Raw genomic sequence first — 19,209 nt, forward strand, 5'->3', positions numbered from 1 at the left:
CAGTCTTTCTGCTTTCTGCTTGCAAACTGTGCTGTTTGGGTAGACTTACAGTGTAACAAAACAAATGAACAGCCCACTGGGTGTTTACCAGCTGTAGTGGCACTGAACTGTAGCTGACCCTCTGCTCTGAACCACCTGGAAGGAGAGAGCATAAAGCGAATCTCTCAGTTGGGATCCATAAAGTGTCACATCATTATTTTTTGTAGAAGTTCTAGTCTTAACTGCGTGTTCCCTCTCTGACCACTGGCGCACTGGCCACGGGCATGAGTCGTATATGTAACAGCATATTCAAGTCAAATTCTCTTTTAGTCCAAAGCTATAACAGATGAGGAAGTCATCGGTAATCAATAAAAGTGCTGGGGCTGTGGATTTTACTTCATAGTTCGTCTTGGACAGCTGTTGAACATAAGGAGTGCTTTTGCATCATTTCAACACATTAATTTTATGTCTTTTGATGGTGGCCAAATTTATGTTGATACCACTTGCAGAAAGTAATCAAAAACTAATGTTGATCCATATCAAATGAAGGGCCCAAAATAGGTCTCTGTTTGATTACAAGCCTAATTTGATTTGCTTTCTTGTTGTGTTCTGCAGACAGTGAAGAAATGGGCAAAAAGAGATAAATGGAGAGACTTATTACACACAGAGAAATGACAGGGCCCGTTTCAGTAAAGCCGCTGAGGTGAGAACACATCGCAGGTGTGTTGTGCTTTGTGTGTGGCGGTGTTCGTCTCCGTAATTTAATTTCATACATCATAAATGCCACTTTGACACTTAGTCAGGCGTGTGGCGACATGAAAGCGGAAGCCATAAATTAAATCAAAGCCATTTCCTCTTTTCTCTCTGTCCAACTTCTTCCTGATTTACTCTGCTTGGCTGGAGAAGACTGAGGTGTTGGAGCGCTGATTAATGTTGCTCTTTGAGTGTTTGAGCCCAGTCATGGTAAGTTTGTGTTAGCAAGAGCTCACACATATGGCCGCGTGTGTGGTCAGATGGACTGACAGACGAAGCGGACAAAAGCTAAGAAGGCAACAAAGAAAAGAAGCTCAAGTCTTGATCCTCTGGCTTACAACTGCATTTCCAAAAAAACTTCATAGAGTAAAACTAACCCTATACAGGCCTGAATAATGTACTTTTCTTGAAAATTCTGTTTCATTCCAGTCTTTTTGCTCACCGAGAAACCTTCATTAAATGTAAATGCCATACAAAGTTTGGAGCACAGGGACTTGTGGAAACTGAGCGTACAATGTCTCTTTCTCTGCGTCTCCTTTCATCAGCATCATGCTGCTGTGATACACAAGCCAGTGCACTTCAATAGGCTACACTACTGTGAATGATTGTGAATGCTTCATGTTGCTTGACTAATAGCACTAAGCTTTTTGACAATGGTCTTAAGTGCATCATAGATCTTCAGTTTATCACCCCTGTGTTCAGAACGAATTTTTGCCACTCATAAGCCAATACTCCTCCGCTGCGGGAACGGCGAACCTGTGTTTATGAGTGAATTTTTCCCCAGGGCTCTGCCATTAGGTGCTGCTGATTTCCTCCAGCACTGTTTAATTTCAGGCTCCAATTGGAAGTACACATTAAAAGTTAATGGGTAAGGTGGCTATTGATTTTAAGATAAATAACATACATAACAATACAGGGCCAGCTTTTGATTTTCATTTGCCTTTTCATTACTTCATACCCCTCTCTCTTCTTTTATGGCAGCCTCTCTCTTGGCTTTCCTTCTTTTTCACAGATCACAATCCATCCTGTATCTTCACAATTTTACAGCTTTGCTTATTTCACCGGTGTAAAAGCAAGAAAGACTCGCTGCGAAGAAAATCTACCCCCCGAGCATTGAGGCCACATGTGCGTTGTGGCCGGTGCAGCTGCGTCTCGGCTCACGCGGCTGGCTTCTCACTGCCTGCACCCAGTGGTCTGTCAGGCAGTGAGGCAGGGGAAACGGTGGGATAAATGATTATTTATGATCTGCCACCTCCCATCCTCTCAGCTATCCCCAGGCCCCATTCATTACTGCTGCAGGCTGCCACTGCGTGGGAGAAAACATGCACACACACACACACACATACACACAAATACTAAATACTGTAGATCGTGCACACCGAGCCCAGGCAAACACACACACACTCGATGTCTTTTCCCCATATCTCATTCTTTCCAGTTAAAAGCAACATATCTCAGGCACAGTTTGCCATCATGTCATCGGTGTACACAACAGAAGTGGGTACTCAACTCGCCCAACTTCCCCCAGCCCAGCAGCGTGCTGTCCTCTGAGAAGCAAAGACATCATCCCATTCGCTGCTTTGGAAATCAGATGTTACACTTCTCACGCTCCCCGCTTTGCATTAAGTGGCACATGGCTGACGAGTCTCTGTGGTATTTGTCTCTCTCTCCATGCATCATGTTTTTCATTGTGCCAAACTTCCAGCAGCTGGACCTAATAAATCCTGGGAAAACCCAGAGAGCTCAAGGTAGCTTAAATAATTGATCAGACTGAGCATGCAGCCTGGCAGCCAGCTTGCCTAATATACAAGGAAATCACAATAAGATAGAGAACACTACATGTCCATGTTTGAGTGTGTGTTTGTGCACGAGTTTGTTTATTTTTTGTGAAGCTTCACCACAAAATCAATAATGCTGGTGGATTTTTGTAATACAAATTTTAACATGTACGCATGAAAGCACATCCAAACACATACAAAGTAAGGCAACCGTGCTCTTTTTCTCTGCCTCACAACACACATACACACACATACACAAAACACACACTACCTTCTTCGTACAAGGATCCCCCCCCCCCCTCCCTTTTCGTTTTACAGAAAACGAGCAAGTGAAAGCAAGGCAGTCCCTGAGAGCAGCTTTCGACATGTCAGTGTATTGGGCTGTGAGACCTGCAGAACACCGGCTATTTCATGTTTTAAAAGCTCTGTGTGACATCTTGTCTATAAAAAAGAGAGTTAGGGCGTGCTTTAAATGGAATATACATCACATACATCAAGAACTTGTTAAGGGAATGTATATATATAAGTCCCAGGGCTAAAGTGATATGTAACAGCAAGTCCATTTAGCTGAAAATACATTGTTGCACACTGGACACTGTAATTGTCCACTGGGCATTGGAGACCACAGTCTGTTGAGCCGATAGGTGGAACCCTACCATGATAACTCACATTAACTGTCCACAGCAGACCATTTAGCAGTGGGAGGGAGAGGGGGTCTCGGAGCATGGTGTGTACGGATGATGAATCAATATATTGGATGATAATATACGGAGGGAACGAGATGTGTGCAAAAATGACGCTCCATTAGGGGTCCATCAGCAGGGTTTGTCTCAGGCAGCAGAAACTGGACAGAGTCTGTCGCGTTCTGAAGATGGATGTGTGCTCAATACATAAGCTCCCTGACTCCTTACTGCCTCCTGATTGCTCCTCAGAGTAAACCTCCTCAGGTGTTGAAAAAAGTTCATTTTGAACTCACGTGGATTGATAAAAAACATTATTCTACCTTTTTATTGACTAAGTGCCTAACACTAACCCAACCTACGTACACCCAGTACACCCGTACAGTTTCAGTCTCTATAGCTAAATTCCTCATTAAGAAAACTGCATGGGGCGTGAAATGTTATATAAATCACCCTTTCATATTTTTTTACGGCTTAAATTTACACATAATGAAGGATGTGGCTGCTTTTAGTGAGAAGCTGTCTGCTAGGCGAGGACAAAATGCCAAAATCATGGCTTCAAAACAGCAGTCTACAAACAACAGGAGCCACGTCCATAATTGTTATGCATAATTGTTATGCTGTTGTTATATAATTATGTTATGTCTATCATAGAGAGCGGGTCAGTCAAACCCTGGACTTTCATCCAGGAAACCACTCCTGTGTGACCACAGAAGTCAGCGTTGACTTGCACGCGTCATACTGTTGTCACATACATAACTTACTGATGTCACTTAACTTATGCAACAAATGTATGTATTTTAACCCCAAACTGCTACTTTTTTTCTAATCCTAACCCAAAAGTTTTGCCATCCACACCTATAACATACGTAGTTTTGGTGCCTAACTGCAAACCTGTCACATTAACAAAGCACATAAAACGTGTGCCTAATGCTGGTACCCTCCGATGGTCATGTATTTTGTCCTGGGATTCTCTGGCAAACAACCTATTCCATCATTAAGGTATGAGGATGTGTTGCACAAACCACATCTTGTTTGCTTTTTCTTAAATTTAACCATTCTGTACTTACAATGCACAGAAGTAGAAGAAAGTGATAATTTTTAAATAAAAAAGATATGATCAGAAATGCTCAATTGATCCCCAAGGGGGAATCATGTTCTGTTATTCTAGCCTTGGAAATGGACATTTAAAAAAAGCAAAAAAAAAAAAAAAGCCAATTAATATAATTCAGAGTTTTACAGAATTTTCCTATATCTACATTCTTGTTTCGTGACAAACATCTCTCTTACATTTAATATACAACTAATTTGCAACCGGAGTAATGCCAACTGGACTGCGTTTTGTATTAGTATGATAAATTAATGTTGTCTTTCAGTTTGCAATTGCTCAGTGGCATGAACGTGTGTGTCAAAGTTGAACTCTATGTGAATGCTCCTCAAAAATGTCCATCTTGAAGGACTCCACTGATTGTAGCAGTGAACTGATGTCACATTTGCATTTACAAATGCTGGGCTGTTAGGCCTTAACACGCTTGTACAGCTGATGTTTCCTCAATCAAAGTGATGTCATAAGAAAACTGACATAACTGCCCATTTATGACATGCCACCAAACTTATCCACACTTCCTCCCTCCTGTTAAGAACACCTGGCAGTGAGTGATACAGTGAAGCAATGTGCTGCAGGAGAAAAGCCTCATTGTCACCTTTTCTTGTTTATATCCTCTTTCCCACCAGGACGACCCATTAATAATTACACGCAAACTCCCTCTGGCTTAAAATCTCTCCCGCTCTCTCCTCCCTCTCTCACTCTCCGTCTCTCCTTTGATTTTCTCTCCTCTGCATGTCAACACAGTCAGGTCCCTTGGCACCGACAGAGCTATCCACTGTCGCATCCTCCCTCCCTCTGCCCTGTCCCATTACAATGACAATAACAGATAAGAATATTTATTATGTTGGCTCACCACTCCCCGTTCCTCCAAACATCTCTCAGGGGAGCGGCTCCTCACTATCACCCTCAAAAGCCTCATTCAGTTAACAGAAAAAAACACATCCACTCCTGGCCTTGATGCTTTCCTTTATCAGTCCAATGAAAGGAGAGCCAGAGCATGAAGGCGTCTCATCTCCTCTGCTCCTTTTCTTCTCTCTCAACTCTCCCTCCCCACTTTTAATTTTCATCTCTCTTTTCCTACTCATTTCAGAAAAGGGGGAAGGAAAAGAGGGAGGGAGGGGGGGGAGCAAATGAGAGTGGGACGCTGGCTTGTGATAACTGCCATGCAGAATGGACATCTCCCTTGTTTATTGGCTTTTGAAATTCAATCCATTGTCTGGGACGGGAAGTGATAAAGGGAGTGGAAATACAGACGCTCTTATCATGCCAGCTCAGTGAAAGGAACTTTTTTTCCCTCCTCCAGATGCCTCCGTTTGTTGTGGGGTACGTTTGTTGTGCGCGCATCGCCACATCCGAATAATGGTTTCTGAAAAATGCATTCATTCAAGCTGATTATTTGGACCTGGCTATGCCACTTACTATTGTGCCGCTCGTTGTGTGTAGTCATCACATTTAGAGGAGGCACACAATCGAGAGTGGTCACACTTGTCTCATAGGCTTTTCCCTGGACGTGTCATATTTAAAGGTTGAAAATGCTCATGTTCCAAAGATACCGAGTATGAAGCAAGGTCTGTGAGTATTGTGGCCACTTTGTGGACCACACTGACCTTTCAGTGCTTTTATAGTCTTGGATTAAATATTTGACGCAGCATGTCATTGAAGTCTGCGGTCATCACAGTTGACTTTTATTACGAGCTGCACCAATTTGGATGTTATCCTCAACAGACAGCTCATTTTGTTTAGGTTGTTAGATATCAACAAATGCTAATTTTCTAGATATTCAGTAGGGAGTGCCCCCCCCCCCCCCCCCCCCCCCCTGCAGCCCCCCCCCCCCCCCCCCAAATTTACATCTTTGCTGTTAGACGTCAATATTGTTTTATAAATTTTTATTAAACAAGAAATGTTCGTGATGGACATTTTCCAGTAGGTATATATTCCTGAAAATTACATTTGCTGTCTATTTTAATAGAATTTCACTGGTTCTTCTTTATGATCTGATGTTTCCCCACTTGGCCATTCCCAAAACAGTTGGTAGATATCTTGCAGGGTGACACTGACCAACACATGAAAGAATAAGAAGAAAAATTCTATTATAATAATACAGAAACTAAAGTAACTTAGATTGAAAGAAACCTTAAATTTGGTTTTGAAAATCTTTTGAATAGTGGGAATGGATATATTGCCATATTTTGCTATAAGGCTTTAGCTTGTTTCTCTCATAATCATTGTTTTTTACTTTTGTTTTGCAGGACTCTATTCACACTTTTTCAATACTAAAATGGAAGGAAACACTAAAGAAGCAAAGCAGGTTGATTGAAAGGCTGAACTGTGTTTTTCCTTCTCTTGTAGAAAATTTTATTCACTCCAAGGACAGTGTTATGCGTTTCTTCACAGTTTACCCTCTTCTACAAACACAAGTAGAAAAGCGAGCGAGGCTTTTGAAAATTTGCCTGTTAAAGCCTTCAGCTGTGCCCGTCAGCCTCATGATCTTTGGCTTTGTGGTCCATCGAGAGTCTTTCCCTTGCATGCTGCCAGCTTCTATCCTGCACTCACCAACAGAGGTGTCTGCACATTCAGTCTAATCATAGCACAATATTAATAACAAGCTGACTGTTTTAGAGATTCATTTAGGTCGAATTATTTTAACTTTTTTCCTGTAATTCACTACAAAACATAATGCTCATCAAATTTGTGGATATCATTCTAAATACTGTCTTACAATTGATTTATTTCTTGTGTGGTTGGTTAGGATTGACAAATCTCTCTCTGCAACCAAAGACAAATATAGCAGGAGAAAAATGGAAATTGTTGTATGATTCAGTTAAATCATATGGACTTAAATCGTATGTATCATTCTGTACTCAGACAGCTCAATACTACTGCATATAAAATGTAAAAGGTGCAGTTGCACATTGGCAACATCCTCAAACACATCTATGAGTTTTACATGATGCAGCGATGAATATTTAACCATTCACCTGTGGGGATTAGAAACAAAAGAACAATACACAATACAATATTCATGAATACTTTTAAATAGATGCTGCGTATTATACGAGCAAGGGCATTCAGTTTGCACAACATTGAAGGAATTGAAAAGAGTGTAAAACAGCCAAAAAGACAGTCATCAAGAGAGCTGCTAACAGTTTAAACCAAACGGGATTTAAAGTATTACTAAAGGCTTAGTTTTATTACCCAGCAGCCTCCTCTGGTTCTTTTAGAAGACAAAAGTGAAATTATGTTTTTCCCTTCCCGGTGGCTTTATTCCCATTGATAAGCAGTTTGTTAATGCTTAGCGCTGATTCATAATTTAGCATTAAGTGTTTGTGTGTTGGCCCAGCTGCAGTTTGCACCTACTGGTCCCAGCAGAGTCTCTGAGGAATCCCAGCAGGCAGTGTCAGTGCATGATCATTAGATTCCCCCGCAGTTAGAAAATAGTTTACCTGGTGAACTGTTTGCAATTCTTTAGATAAATGACCTTAAACGAGGAGCTGAAGACAAAAAAAGAAAAAAAAGTCTTTTTAGGGACCACACAAGTGATGTGACTAAACAAAAATGTATCAGCTTCTTTAAGCCTCTCTCCACAGTACCTGCTATTCCTCCCATGTCTGCTGTGGGGCTCTGTCGCACAGGAAATCACACCATACTCTCTCTCTCTCTCACCTTCCTTCCCTGGTCCTCTTCCTCTCTCTTCTCCACTCCCCATTTCCTTTGTCATCCATCCCTCTGATCCTTTCTCGGCCAACAGGGAGACTTTTAGCTTCTTTTTCTTCACGCGAGTCCTTGACATGTCACACCTTGAGTCGCTCAAAGATCAGACTGACTGGACATCAGACTATGACTTATGATATGCGGTGATGGCAACGTGAAATATTTTTCAGCTTTGATTCATCTTAGACAATGTTTGCAATGTTTCACTGCTGAAAATGAATTATAGGACCGCAGCAATCACGTGATAATCTTGTTTTAGAGCAGAGCAAAGCATAATAATAACCTCAATGGTAATAAATTTGATTGGCAGTCGCCACACCAAACAGAAAAATGCAGTATATAAGTGTAGATGAGCTTTTTAATTGGATGGTTAAGAAGAGATTTGTACCAAAATCCCTGGACACCCTTCGTGGGCAAAAGGTGTAGCGTCACGCTACCATGGAAAATGGTACAGTGTTAAGAAGACTTAAGTATTAATTACCCTATTAACTACATAGGATTCACTGTCTGTATCGGGTCAGCCTCTTGTGTTGGAGCAGGCTGTGGAATTAACAGAGGGCTGCATTAATCCCCTCTTATTTTCCACATCAGCACTGGCGCATCTGAAAAACATGGTCCATTCAGGCGTTAATTACATAAAGTTCAGCGATGTGTGTGTCTTGACTATGTGTGTGTGCGTGCAGAGAAGGCCATTTGTTTTCTAGACGACATCAGCGGTGAAACACATTAATCAATTAGTCTTAGGTGATAAACACACGAAGCGCACCATCACGTTTCACATGGGATTCCCGGGTTTCAAGGTTGCCGCCGTCCACTGACAAGTACACATACAAACAGACACTGTAGTGTACACTCGGACGCACACACAGATCTAATTAAAACCATTGTTGTGAATAGATCTGATTCCATTTCAGTGTGGTTAACAGTCCTTCATGGATAAGTAATGAGCTGCTGCAGATGGAGGGAGAGCATTTCTACCCTTTGAGTCCCCCAGCTTGGCTGCTGGACTGCAGCAAGACTCCTTCAGGAGTTACTATGGTGATTGGTACTGTATCGCTCCACGGCAGCAGGACTGAGTGTAACTGTAATGAATAGTAATACAGTTTATGGTTAGGTGGTGGCATGACACTTGGTATTACATTAATGAGTTGTGTGACAAAGTTTCAGAAATACTGCAAGTTATTACTTTAATTATCATCCATTTTTATATACAGGCTGGAGTGGTATTTTCCAGTTATTATAGACATCATCCTCTCAGTTGACTTGGACAAGCGCTTGTTTTTCAAAAAAAAAAAAAAAGAAAAAGGATTTTCTCTGTTCCTGCTCTCACATATTAACCCAAAGAATGAAGGAAATCCAGCATAGCCATTTAGTGACCAGGTCATCCCTCTTCTGAAAGTAAGGGAAATCACAACTTCCACTTTTGGCCGTCACAAAAAAGTTGTATAATGAATACAGTAACATAACTATAAACTATGTTATAATTACAAAAATTCTATTTATGTATGCTGTCATGTAGCCATGCGGCCCAGGTACCTCACACAGGATTAAAACAGTGTCAAGCAGAAAACATAAAAATAAACAATGAGAATAAGCAAAGAGCCACTGCAGTGTTACAGGCATCGTTGTGGCCAAAATAATACTACAGCAATCGGAAGTGGTTGTAATTTTCTTTTTAGGTAACCACAAAAAAGATAATTGCAGTAATACCAGTAAGAAACTTTTAATAAAAGCTCCGATCAGCATTTTGGCATTGTTTTGAATTTTAAAAAAACTAACTTTGGTGATGTTTCTGGATGCCCTTGTTAAAAAGGCAAATCAAATTTAGGTCAAAGTCTAAAACCACTCTCAGATCTGTAACTTGTGTTTTTATTTGTTTGGACATTTTCTCCGACTATAAAGCCTGCAAGTAGAATCTCTGTAATTTGTTGGACATACTGTTTTTGTAGTGATATCCAAATAACTACCGCGTGACTGTCACGTATCACTGTAACAGTCAATTAAGTCTTGAGGTGGTAAACCTAATCAATATCTGCACAGTTATGTGGCTAATAGTCAATAATGCATGTCTGGTCAGGTGTTTTCCATCACCTGGCTGATAAGACCTCCAGTTCGGTGAGGCTGTTATATGTTGGTGCGATGTCAACAGAATAGAGGTTGAACAGAGTCATTTTCCATCGTTATGTGAGCAACTGTGATTTGATTTTACGCTGCACACAGCTTGGGTCTTTGGACAGCACGGCACGGTGAAAGGAGTAGGTTACCTCGCTAAGTTGGAGGTGTGCAGCTGGTTGCCTGTAGCTCTTTATCTATCAGCTCACTGTGGCTGCTTTTTCTTATTCCATACCTGGAATATTTCAAGGTGATCCTCAACAAATGTCTTGTTTTGTCGATGCATTTTTGGATGAACAAACCTAGGTGCTTAGCTTTCCCTAAAAACACACTGCATTTCCTGTGACCTCTTCACAATAAAACGTAACTTGTATTATGCAAAAAGACATGAAAAATCAGATGCCTTTCTTTTTAATCAGCTTTTTAATCAGCCTCTTAGGCATTGTTAACTATGCTAGCACAACTAGCTGTCCTGACACAGCTAACAGTAATCCTGGAGAGCTAACACAGCTAACAGAGCTAACCGAAGTTAATAATGCTAAGTGAGGTTTGTGGCTCAAAACTGAGCAAAAAGTAAGGCAGGCCGTTCATTCGCTGTCCTTGGAACTGCAAATTCACAACCTGGGGGAAGACCGGGGGTGGGTGCGATATTTCCACAGCAACGGTTGGAATGACGTTTCTAACAGTAATCGCTGAAAGAGCAGTGTTGCCATCTAGCTTCCACCAGACCTGATGGTGTTCAGTGCAGTAATCTGAAGAGGAGCAAAACTAACCTTTAGATCAACATGCTAAACGTGTATCAAACACTGTTCTCAGCAGTTAACTGGTGGTTTACTGTCCACATTCTTAGAGCCCGCCATGTAAATAGATTTGCAGCAAATAAGTGATGGAACATTTTTTATAACCTAGATTATTTTTATGTAATGTATGACGAGTGTTGGCCGAGATCTCGCACTCTCGTTTTTATCTGTGTTTGTTGGTAAAGAATGACAGGACTGCAGAATAAAGACAATAAGAAAGAAAAGAAGGGAGGGAGAGTGAGTGAGTGCGCCCCATTAGGGAAGAAGAGTATTTTCTTATTGGTCTCAGCGACCCTGAGGATGGACCCATGCCTGGACTGATTGGAGTGAATTTTCTGCCGAGCTATTGACAGCACAGCCGTCGGAAAATAGGAAAATAAAGCAGGACAATCTCCTCCTGTCAGTCTGTCTGTCTGTTAGTGGAGATAAAAAAATGTGTGACTCGGGCTGTGTGTGCGCAGTGCCTCTTCCTTTAACATATTTTCCTCTCTGTGCCTGTCGGAGCAGCGGGGCCACTTTGATCAGAGTGTTATCTGCACCGCTGCGGCCTAATCCGTGTATTTGCTCCGAGTCTTAGCTGGATCACCGCGCTCAAATCAAAGCACTACAGAGTCAGACCAGGAGAGAGCGGAGACATGCGGGAACACACACTTTCAAACACTCACAGTCATACTGTATGCATACACACTCTCAAACACACTTAAAAAAAAAATCCACAGAGGGCCACAAGCTGCCTCATGGGGTCATCAGACTCTATAATGATAACTGAACTTGCGTGATCAAAGCCACAAACACGCCTAGATATGTGCAGCACGGACTCTATATATAAAGGCTTACTCTCTGCCAAACTTCTGTTTGAACAATGACAAAGAGTTAAGCTTTAACTGCATAAATAATTTTATTGCAACACCTCTGAAACTGTTGTTTACCACAGTAATGCTTGCTACGAGGCTGCATCGAGAGACACTCAGCTACCCCAGCTTACAAAGTATTGCTAATTACAACACAACTGCCTACGCTACATTATAATACAATCAAAAGATGATTTTGTGTGGCTCCTCACACTCAACAGTTCCTAGCAATTTCTACTCTTTGCATCCTAATGACACTCAAAATTCATTAAACCATCTCCCACTAAAGAGTCCTGTGGATTATTTTGCTATGAAATAACAAAGTAGCTGAATATCTGGAGCCCTGTGAGGATTTAATGGATACTTTTTTGCAAAACTCCTATTGTGTCATTGACCATTTCACGCTTGCAACCATTTGACTGTTGACTATTTCATAGCTGGATGTCACTTATAGCAGGCATTAACCTGTTCAACCTTGAATTAACTTACCAGCAAATTTAGTCTCCTTACTCATGATAATAGTCTGAAAACGGGCATGAAGAAAAGAAACAAAGAAGAAAATGAAGGATATCATAAATTAAAAGGAAATGTCCAAAACTCATTTAGCAAATAGTCTATAAACGGTGTGGACGTGTGGCAACTCAGATTATTATATCAAACAAATAAGCAAAATCATTTCTGGAATGCCCTCTATTTAGTAGATAATCCCATACCCTTCTGTGTGACCTCCCAAAGGAAGCAATACACACAGGGAGATAGAAAAACAAAGCAGAGAGGGAGAAAGCAGAGCTTGTGAGATAATGAAATAACTTATGGAGATGTGCCTCCCTCTTGGAGAGAGCGAGTGAGTGAGAGAGGTATAGAGTGAGAGAGAGAGAGAGAGAGAGAGGTAATTGCTCTGGGCTCGTACTACCTTGAGTTCAGGGCGTACCGAGGGCAAGGGATGTTTTATAAGACCTCCTCCTGTTGGACACAGGTTCGTGAAAAAATAGACAAGATGGAGGCCATTACTTCCAGGACGCAAGGGTGAAGTTAGGGATTTTCTGCTTCAGTTAAATATTCAATTTGTGTCCAAGTCTTCATCTAATTACAAATTAAATCATATGTGGTCGAGGGCTCCAGCCGGCCAACTCAAACTTCTTTGAGGAAGGCTGGCTAAATTCATAGTCAGTTTTAGTTTTTCCTTACCTGGAGTGCTGCATTATAGAGTTTCACAGTTATACAGCTAACAAGAAATACAAAGTTCTGTAATTCCAAAAAGTCTTATAGACAGCTGCATCACATAACAAACACTGACTGTGGAAGAGCCAAAAAAAGGCAGTTAGACTACTTGTAACTTGACTTTATTTACGACGGGGCGAAATTAATCTTAAACAACTATGTTACCCGTTGGTGGTTTCAAGGCCGAAGTTACTCATTTCTGTTAAAAATTCAATAATGTGTCACAAATATAGAGTTTCTTTGTTTGTTTTCTTTAAGTGTAATATGTAATGCCTGAATGTATGCTTCAAACTAATGGGTGGGGGCAGTATATCTCCAAGCCAACAACTAGCGGAAAGAATATGCAAAATTCAACCAAAGTGCAGAAGCTGGTCAAAATAGCACTGCAATTTTATTATCTGCATGTGAAGCAATTTAGCAAGCCATAGAAATAAGAGCACAACTTCATCAAAACCGCATATTGTTGCCATAAAAACAATGGAATTTGAATTTTAAATTTTTGACCTCTGATTATCTAGTTCTGAACATATTTTGGTTTTGACCAATGCCTGGATTGAGGCAATGATTTAAGATCACAGACTCGAGTGAGCAGTGCATCGTAAGCATGACAGCTAGCTTTGTCCAGCTATCCTAGCTTGTTGGCTGACCTGACCACACTAGTATCGTGGGTTTTGGACCTCAGATTGTCTGACTGTCAATTATGGAGGAGGAAGTCAAGAATATTAAAAGATGGCTGAACTTTATGTTAGGAGAGATCACAGGTCTCTCAAAACAACAATATCTAATACTATGGATTTGACTTATTTTTCCTCTCCTGTTGGACTGAGGCTAGACTGGACGCTACAGTGAATTACTATTGCCTCTCAAGGTACAAGTAGTATTGCAAGACAGGATGGGCCAGGAGCAGCTGGTTAGCTTGTTCATTTCAGTCATGCTGTTCTCATACACCGTTTATACGTATACCTACTAAAAGTAATGAAGCGCAATTTGTATATAAGCCACTGAAACATGAGGAATTAATTTGTGTATATCCCACAGACTCTGGAAGGTATGGTTATGTGCAGAAAAGAAGGAAGTATTATAAAGACTGAAATTCAGTGTAAGGGGAAAGGTTGGGGTGCAGGATTGGTTAAACACAGGACTTTCACCTATGTAAATGCTTTTTCCTACACATAACCTATGTACCTTAACATTAAGTATGTAACTTATATTAAGTACATACAATAATTACAATAAAGGGTGCTAATTCCAAAGATGTCATTCAAAATATGTGCATTTTTGTAACATATACAAGCAGGTATCAGACATCTCTGCAACACAATACATACAGTAGTTGTAGATGTCTTTGACTTCAAGTCCACACTGTTACTTCTTTACATTTTGTTGCATTTTTTGAGCATTTTCAACTAAACTTATATTATATTATAAATATCTTATGCATTACAACTTTAAACCCAGTAATCTCCCAAAACAGCTGGGGACTGTACTTTTAATCAAACATTAAACAATCAGGAATGAACTGTGCGTTTGTTGGAGAAAGTTTTCAGCTGTGGATTAATACACATTTGGTGCTTTAAGTGTATTTGTGGCAGCAGCATGGTGTATGTAAAACTGAGTCAAAATAAACTACAGTGTTTGTCATAATGAAACAACATAACCCCCAGTCCAGTGGTGTAGCTCACTGATGTGTTTTTAATAGGTTTTGGACTACAATGAAGTGCTGAGGCACAGTGAGAGGTTTGGTTACACATGACTTTTCAGTCAGTTATCTAATACATGCTGATTTTTGTCTTTTCATGGAATTTGTTAACAATAAGCATAATATATAATATCACCAGACTTATACTTGTTTAGGATTAAGTACAGAAGATAAGCTTAAAAGAAAAGAAATGTGCAAGGCAACATGATGCAGGTCATGTGCATTGTTGTCTCATTTATCCAGTTATGTTACAGTGTATTTTTGCCAATTCTCTTGACAGAAAAAGCATTTTTAGACACGTGAATATGTGACCAGTGCTATAGTATTCTGATACAGGCAGTCCGACAATTCATTGTAATTAATACAGTGATTGAATACTGATAATATTCACACCTGTTGGTGGAAATCCCAAGCGCTTCGTGGTGATGATGAGAGCAGTGCCGAGGCAAACTTTGATGCTGAGCTTTCTGATCCCCGTGAGACTTCCATGTTAATAAATGAGATCTCCTGCAAAGCAATACTGCTTTAACCCTATGTATTATGTATGAGGCAAAGGAGAACAGCACTAAAAAGGAGGAATCATCTAGGCACACATAAGTGCCAGAATCCAATCTCAGCTCCATTAGTGCAGGACAAATCCTATACAGTGAGAAGGGGTCTCCATATGTTTCCATGAGGGAGCTCAGGAAGCCATTATGGAAATGAAAGGAGACAAATCACACGATACAGATCACTGGCTAAAGCAGGAACAAAATCATGGTGCAGTATACTTTGGACGGGGTAGGCTCGACAAAAGAGGGCTGAAACCTGCACGGCTCCCTCTGCAGACTTCTAATAAACTCTCACTGCGAGGACGACAGTCGGAGAATTCCATTAGTTCACATTTGTGTCATCTTGTATCTACAAATTATGCTGTTTTGTTGTTCTGCAGATCAGAGATTACAGCTCCCTCCCTTACTTTTTCATAGCGCTGGCATCTTCCACATGGCACACTAAGGTTTAGCAGCACGGCGTCTTATTTGATCACGTGTCAGCACATTATCACCATCTCTCCATCTTGGCACGGCACAGAACTCATTCTAAGTGCGCTCGGAGTCACAACTACTGCAGAAGGTTATGGTGGAAGACAATTTGTCTGTGTTTTCCAATGAGTTAGCGTCCCCTCCGAGCGTATGCTCCATCACTGTAGATACAGATCCTTACAAACAATCTCCCAAATGCTAATTGAGGTAATTAAAGCCGCAGCATCCAGAGGAAACAGGTGCAGGTGGTAGGCATTATTCATGTCCCCTTGCCCTTGGAGGTAACCCTCTCAATCTACTGAGGTAAACAAGACAGACAAGGGTGCAGTTTTCACTGTTTTCTTTGTTAAGGTGAGCACACAAGAAGCTATATTTCCCACTGGTGTTAGAGTGTTATTGTTACTGTGTGTAAGACATCAACAGATTAGTAATCTTCCCACCTCAATGCCAATATCTTTCCACACATTTTTTTCTTTGAGCTTTATCAGTAACTTCATGATATTTATGCAGACGTTCTGAAGGGAATGTACTTTCTTTGGCCACTGTCGGTATGACAACACTATAAATATAACAAGGCACCGGGCACATTCAGTTCCCAAGGAAACAATTACATAATTAACAAAATTACAAGTTGCACCTAAGATACTTTCTTGAAAAGAGGTGATTTTCATGGCCATCATTACCTCCTTCCCTCCCGCCTCAAGAATGTCCTTCAATTTGTCAAGACTTTTTTTTTTTTTAGGAAATGCAAATGGCCTCTTCCTAAATGTCAGACTTAGGTAGTGACGGTGGTGGGGGTCTGACATCATTACAGAGGCCTTGTTTATATCAAACAGTGATTAGATTAATACTCATTAGAGAATATTTGTGTCTGCACCCTTCCTGCACCCCCCTCCAGGCACCCAGGCAACAGGAACCATGGCAATTAAAAATGGAAAACTGTCATCCTTCATCACCCCGCCGATGTGTTGGCCCTTGAAGAAAACACACATACACCCTATGCCTGGAAACATACACATGAGTAGGAGGACAGGAACAAACTCCCCGATCAAACAGATATTAGATTAAACAAAAAGTCACTGACTAAAACCAACAGCGCCATCAAGTTTTCTCTATTTGTTTCTTAACACCATTTTGCATCTCTGCAATAAAAGCATGCGGGTCCAAAAAAGATAATATTGCAACATTATCAGAAATTGCTACACGACCTACAGGAGTCTAGACTTCTGAATAATTGTAATAATCATGCCTGTTACAATTTCATCAGCCTGGTGTTGTAGGCAGTGATGGAGAATTCATCAAGCATTTATTTCCTTTTTGTGCCAGTTTGCTTCATGCAAAGATTTTTTCTCCTTGGCATGAACAGAGCCTTTCATTTTCTGCATTCACACCCCTGCCCCAAAATCCATATCGCTCTAATTTCAACTAAGATGTAAAAATGGAAGCTAATTTAAATTTTGTCACAGTTCCCTTTTGCTTTTGGGGTGCGTTTTTTTGTTGTTGGTAGATCTTCATGGGGAAATGCCAAGCAAATAAATGAGATACACAGTCTCAATAAACACAATTTTATTCAGATAAAATCTTGGTGTTGAGTATATTATAAACTCTGCTGGAGCCTGCACGTCAAGTTTACTACGTACCTTCAAAAGTGCCTCATGTATGTAAATAGATTGTGAAACTTTGCATGCTCTATATGTGCATTTGATCCTCATTATATCCTGTTTTTACATCTCCTGAGACGCTTGTGAAAAATAATGATCTTGATGACCGCAGCATAATTAGGGCCTCGGAAAGTCACCATTGCCTCTTCGACGCCATCGCTAACTCTATCATTATAATTGAATATATTCGAGCCGCTTTTTGAATCATTTTAGCCGGCGTTTGGTGCTCCATTAGCTATGGGTTATGATCATTACGATAAAAAGAGGTTACTTTAACATGCCCGTGTTCTGAGTGTTTGGCCTGAAGGGACGAACTTCAGAGAATCGACGCTCACTCAAAGACTAAGGGAAACTTTATGCTCGGTCTGAGGCGACTTTAATTATGCCTGTCGTAAAGCCCCCACTTCCCCTTGCTTCGGAGGAGACGAAACTCTGATCTCATCTGTCTGGAAAAAGGGTTCCTCAGATGTCTGTCATGAGATGGCTGCTGGCTGCTGCTGCTTTTCAGCGAGCATGTGAATCAGCTGGTCTCTGTCTGTCTCTCGTTCTGTCTGTCGGTCTCCCCTCCCTGCCTAATTATCCAAGGTGCCAGCATCTCTGCTGTGCATTCCCCTCCGTTTTCTCTGTCTCCTTCCTGGTCTCTTCGTGGCCTCCCTCCTCTGCAGAACTTCTGAAACATTTGAGATGAGGAAAGATGTGGAGATGTTGTGAGGGGAGGGGTTTAGTTTTTTGGAGGAAAATATGATAAACAGTGAAACATAATGGGGAATGGGGAAAACTTACAAAGCACATTTATTTTGTCAGGTGCTTGTCAATGTTGAGGGACCAGACATGACTGCCTTTCTTCACATTGTATCCATATTGACATTTTAAACAGCCACAATAACAATAATTTTAATGGCTAAGTGTTGGTATGGCTTAATGTAAATAGAACTTTAAAAACTTGCCTTTAAAGCTGTTTAAAAGCATGAAAACAGTAATTTTCTTGATGTTGTTGGTAATGACAGAAATGACTTTTGGCCTTAATCAGAGGCAAGTGTGCAGTCATTTGGTGTAACAGCTTAGTTTATAAGTGTACTGAAGTTTTTATTGTTGTTATACGGCAAAGTGCTGTCATTAGTGCCTCTTGGATCAATATGCTCTTAACACAATGTCCATATTCACCTGAGTGCAGGGGGCTTTAAGAGAGGTGTTACTATAGTAATAACGAAAAAGACACTTGTGACCAATGTCATGTACCATCAAATCATCCATAAAGTTGACTGGGCCAAATGAAAATCTAGAGTGACCTCTAACCAGGCAATTTCAAATGTATGAATAATTAAAGCAAAATTTAAGGAAAAAAAAAGAGCTCAACAAAAGGAGAGATTTCCACTTCTAGCACTGCGTAAGAAATGGAAATGTACTGTAGATAGGTATTCCATCAACAGATTTTGGGGTGTATTGAGGCCTGGTTGTTTGTTTCTCCCACTTCATTTGTTGCTGGCAGTCTTAAGGCAGTGATTCCCTCCTTCCAAGAGTGAATTAGGTTGAAAGTCAAAGAGGCTCAGGTTGTTGTCAATAGTCATTAGAGCTGGCCACTGGCCCGGGGTTAAGACCTGTCCCCACTGTGCTGTCAGGCTCAATACCACGTGGACGCATGTATCCACACCACTTTTTCTGCAGCTCAAAATTGTCACACCTTCCGGTAAAAATCCCTTCTCTGTAGCTCATGGTCAAACACGTGTACAGAGCTTGGTTGTTTCTTTATTTACTCCCTCCTCTATGTGACATTTAGGCAGAGCTGTCTGCCGGCACAGGCAATGTAGGCAAAAGCTAGTGGTGTCAGGGCATT

This window comes from Plectropomus leopardus, chromosome 2 (genome assembly GCF_008729295.1).
Source record: "Plectropomus leopardus isolate mb chromosome 2, YSFRI_Pleo_2.0, whole genome shotgun sequence".
NCBI lineage: Eukaryota > Metazoa > Chordata > Actinopteri > Perciformes > Serranidae > Plectropomus > Plectropomus leopardus.